The sequence below is a fragment of the Prionailurus bengalensis genome, chromosome C1 (assembly GCF_016509475.1).
Source record: "Prionailurus bengalensis isolate Pbe53 chromosome C1, Fcat_Pben_1.1_paternal_pri, whole genome shotgun sequence".
Classification (NCBI taxonomy): domain Eukaryota; kingdom Metazoa; phylum Chordata; class Mammalia; order Carnivora; family Felidae; genus Prionailurus; species Prionailurus bengalensis.
Genome location: NC_057345.1, coordinates 208688142 through 208693580, shown reverse-complemented (window position 1 = coordinate 208693580; position 5439 = coordinate 208688142).

The following is a 5439-nucleotide window of genomic DNA, read 5'->3' as shown; positions in this document are numbered from 1 at the left end:
CTTCCCTCGCCACTCCATATGCACCTGGTGGAGGAGGACAGCCTTCCCCGATAGAGGAGGACCGTTCTTTGACCAAGGGATAGCAGTACCTGTGCTTCCCTTCTAGAACTTCCAAAGAGGCTCTCAAGGTAATTTGGAGGACACCAAAGGTTAGTCAAACTTCCAAGACTCCAGAATCATCCAAATGAGGCATGGCATGTGGCAGCTTGTCTTTAAAAAAAAAAAAAAATCACACATCTAAAAGACATTAAGGAGAGGTGGCAAATAAAACTTACTGATATTATCTACAATTAAAAAAAATTTTTTTAACGTTTATTTATTTTTTGAGACACTGAGACAGAGCATGAGCTGGGGAGGGGACAGAGAGAGAGGGGGAGTCACAGATTCCGAAGTGGGCTCCAGGCTCTGAGCTGTCAGCACAGAGCCCCACGTGGGGCTCGAACTCATGAACCACGGGATCATGACCTGAGCATAAGTCGGATGCTTAACTGACTGAGCCACCCAGGCGCCCCATATTATCTATAATTTATTAAGTACTAATGTGACACCAGCACTGTTCCAAGCATCTTACATGAATATGCTTGTTTTCATCATATAATCAGGGAGTCTTAAAAATAGGAGATGGTTAAGTAGGAATTTATAGCATACTAAGAGTTTTGCAGAAGAGTGGGTTCTGTGTGGCAAAGAAGGGGACTGAAATTATCACAGGGATGTAAAAGAGAATCAGGAAAGAATAAAGACCTACAGAGCATTTAGAGAATAATGTACAATGATTTGAACAACCCTAAGATACAAAAAAATGTGGAAGAAAATGTGAATAGAAGTATAACATTCCCCGCCGCCCCCCCCCCCCCCCCCCGCTCTTTTGTTGCCCTGGGTCACAGAATAAGAAAGGCTTTGAAACGGAGAACTTGTGAACTTTGATACATCTAGAAAAAAATAACAACTCTTTTGGGAGATTAGGGTGGTACAGGGTTTTGAGGAATGTCAGAGATTAAGGGGCATGTCCCTGAGACTGGGACAGCTACCCAAGGCAGTCCCAACCCCCCCAGGTCACCCTGGTAAACTGCCTGGTAAACTGCCAAAGCACAAGGACAGCTGTCTGAGAGAGAGAACAGGGGGGCGAAAATGTATACTGTGTGCTGACTTTCGCCAAAAAACCCAAAAAACAACAAACCTTTATTTTAACTAATTATGGACTTGCAAGAAGTTGCAAAAAATGTACGGAGAAGTCCCATGTTCCTCTGGGCAGCCTTCTCCAAGATTATTAAAACCAGGGAACTGACATTGGCAGAGTACAATTAACTAGACAACAGATCTTACTTGATTTTAATCAGTTTTTTACATGTACTCGTTTTGTTTGGGGGTTGACATTTACAAGCTGGAAATGTTCATTACAAGTTCCCAAAGTCCTAATGGGCGCTGTATCTAATACTACCCCCCCCCCCCCCATCTCTCCTCCCTTCTTCCTTCCCTCAATCTCAGTGTCTTTTCCTCTCGGGCTTCCAACCTCCTACACCGAGAACCAATTTAGTACTAGGCCCAGTGTTGTGTTCTGGAAAGCTGGTGAAGGCAAGTCAGTCGTGGCTGGTCCCTCCTCCATCCTCATTCGGGCCCCTGCCCCACCTTCTGATGACTTTTCCCGCCTCCTGTGTGCCCCAGCTGGCTTGTTCCTATACATGGCTCCAGATTAGTCTTCCTAAAGGACAGCTCTGACCGCACTGCTTCCCTTCCTACTTTTATTTTTTTTTTAATTTTTTTTCAACGTTTATTTATTTTTGGGACAGAGAGAGACAGATCATGAACGGGGGAGGGGCAGAGAGAGAGGGAGACACAGAACCGGAAGCAGGCTCCAGGCTCTGAGCCATCAGGTCACGGAACGTGAGATCGTGACCTGAGCTGAAGTCGGACGCTTAACCGACTGAGCCACCCAGGCGCCCCCCTTCCTACTTTTAGAAAACCCTTCTTCACCAACGGAATTGACCAGTACAATACACGTTCAGTCTACCCCTGAAGAACGTCCACAACTTACGCTATCGCCAGATTCTACAATGTGCTGTTCTGGAAGTCCCTTGCATGTTTTCACTTCTGCTACTCTAGCCTTCTGGAATGCACCTCCTCCAGGAATCTCGTTTGGTTGCTCCCAGCAGGTGCAACTTCTCCGGTCTTTAACTCTCCCTCATCCATCATCTCCCACCAAGGGTCTTATGAGTACATTTCTGCTATTAGATCATACTCCCCTCCTTTAGGACACTCTATACCACTCTCTTTTGGTTTTTCTTTAATGTCTGGAGAAGAAACATGAGTTTGGAGTCAAAACACATCTTCACAACCCCCTCTCTGCTCAGTTTCTGCATTTGTTGTCTTTATGATCTATAGCAGGATACCCGCTGGGGTACATACTACTAGTCTTTTGGGGCTGATGTGCCTATGTCCTGGGGCATTCAATGAAATAACATCCATGAGTGCCTCACACAGGGCCTGGCTCGGGAAACACTTGCAAAAGAAAGTGGATAGAAAATTACCTTTCCAAAAAAAAGAGAAGATAGATTTTACGAGTATCACCGCCTTCCAATGAATGAGAGGTGTCTGGGTTAGCAATCCCTCCAAAACACCTAAAGCCAGTGTGGAATGCAGAATCCTCTGGAAGTCAGAGCCACTCTGAGAAAGGAGCTGCCACTCACTTTTGATAGCAGGTGTTGAGAGTTACAAGGTCAGGCTGGGGGGAGAAAGTCCCCATTGCTTCTCTCCCAAGACATTGTTTCTAAGGGTCATTACAAAAAATTAGTTTTAATGTTTTATTTATTTTCGAGAATGATAGAGCGCGAGATGGGGAGACAGAGGGAGACAGAATCAGGGCTCTCAGCCCGCACAAGAGCCCGACGTGTGGCTCGAACCCACGAACCTTGAGATCATGACCTTTGCTGAAGTCAGATGCTCAACTGACTGAGTCACCCAGGCGCCCCATAGCAGAGTCATTCGAACCCACTTTCTGCCCCCCTCTCCTCCTCACACGTGGATAATTTCATTGCACGGAACCAAATGAAGGTTACGCTTTCTTCCCCATCCCCTTTGGAGGTAACTGGTAGAGCCGATTCCTAACTGTTGCTAAAGCAAGAAGAGATTTGGTTTATGATTTGCATATCGGTTACCTAATTTGCATATCATGCTTAAGTTTTTCTTTTATTACCCTCCTAAGTAGTTTGGTTGAATCTATACACATTTTTATCTCTCTCAGCATATACAAGGCTCGCATTCAACCAGAATTGAATGGATTCTTGCGAGTACAGACATTTCCCTGTGATTTAAAATGTATCGGTTAACTTCTTGCCCACCTTTTTACTCAAGGGGCCGGGAGATTTGCTTTGTAAATCTTTGCTTGCTTTGTAAGGAGTGTGCCGGGTCCCCAACTCGACTGGCTGGAGCTGTCTGCAAAGATGACAATCATTCCAGGACTTGGAAGCCAAATACTATGTGGCCGGCCTCCAGTGATCTGGAAAACAGTTTAGAGGTTACTTTTGAGGCTGATAAAGCTGTTCCACCAGAAGGCCAAGATCATATCATTTGACCTTTTGTAAACTTACTGGACTTGCACCAAAGAAGTCTGTCTAGAAATGAACATTCAAGCGTCTTGATCTGTTCTGCATTGTTGATAATAATGATAATAATGAGATAATGGTGTAAATAATGACCACCGCAGACCAAGGACCTTACCTGGAAATCCTCACAGTATTTCTACGTTAGGCCCCTTTTTACAAATGAGGAGCCCAAAGCTTAACAACTTTAAGTAACCTGCCCACAGTCCCAAGGTAACTAAAGGGCCAAGTCAGGATTTAAACCTAAGTTTCTCTAATAGCCCTATCTTAACCATTGTGATCGCGTATATTACGTTTTCTTAACTACTTAAAAATAAGACGCTAAATTAATTAAGTTCTTTTATCCTTCCTTGCTTTTCTTACTTTCTAAATTAGATGTCCATGCTACCGTGAAGAAAACACCAGACTTCCTGAGCACACACTGAATCAGGCACACTGCTGGACATTTCCACTCATCTTATCTCATTTACTCTTTTCTTTCTTTCTTTTTTTCTTTTTTAAGTTTATTTATTTTGAGAGGGGCAGGGGCAGAAAGAGGAGAGGGAGAATCCCAAGCAGGATCCGCACCCTCAGTGCAGAGCCCGACTCAATCCCAGGGGCTCGATCCCAGGATCCGTGAGATCATGACCTGAGCTGAAATCAAGAGTTGGGTGCTCAACCAACTGAGCCACCCAGGCGCCCCTATCTCATTTACCTCTAATAGCCATACTTACAAGTGGACGTTGTTATTTCTATGTCTAAAGATATGGAAACCGGGGTGCCTGGGTGGCTCAGTCGGTTAAGCGGCCGGCTTCGGCTCAGGTCATGATCTCACGGTCCATGAGTTCGAGCCCCGCGTCGGGCTCTGTGCTGACCGCTCGGAGCCTGGAGCCTGTTTCAGATTCTGTGTCTCCCTCTCTCTCTGACCCTCCCCTGTCATGTTCTGTTTTTCTCTGTCTCAAAAATAAATAAATGTTAAAAAAAAATTAAAAAAAAAAAGATATGGAAAAGATGCTCAGAGAGGTCAAGTAACCGGCCCATGGCGACACAGTCAATACGAGGCACAGCCCAGATGTGAGCTTTTTCCGCAGATAGCAGCACGGTAATGTCTTCCTAGAGGAATCCTCGAAGGGAGCCCACGAGGTCATCAAAATCCAATCTTACACTCCACACTCCAGATTCTTTTTCTCAGCACCTATTGGCTTGGTGATTTTAATAAACCACCTCCAATAATTTCTGGGGGTGTACCTTAGAGTTAGGAAATGTGGTCAAGGATGGATGTTTCTCACCGGGGCCTAATATTATTTCAAGTTCCCGAGATTATTGTTATTTACAAGAGGCTTTATTATACCTTTTTTGCTTTATGACTAAAATTTTATAACATTCTTAGAAATATGTGGGTTGGCAACTACAAATTTAAAATCTGTACAGCATGAAATTTTCTTAGGTAAAAAATCTAACTTTTATTCTGAGAAGAGACAAAAAATAGATGTGGGGGGGAATTTTTATGCCCCCTAAGTTTAAAATTCACGTGGCTCTCTTTTTCCTGAGCGAATGTCTGGGTTTTGTGTGAAAATTAATACCTGTCCTTGCAAGAGGCCGCGAGAAACAGGGAATATTTGTTAATTCCCTGGTACCTAATGTCATGTCATGTCCACATCCTGAATTTGGCAAATCACGGATGTTTAGGCTTTTTCCCTCATTAAAGCCAACACTGCTAATCCTCACCTTGCAGTGACTGGGCTTCTGAGATACCAAATGGAATAAAATCCCCTGAAACACCAGTTTACAGGCCACATGGTGGGAGGTGATTCTGTCTTTCAACACCAGCTGCTCAAGTGGTTCAACTCTGCTGGCATTCCTC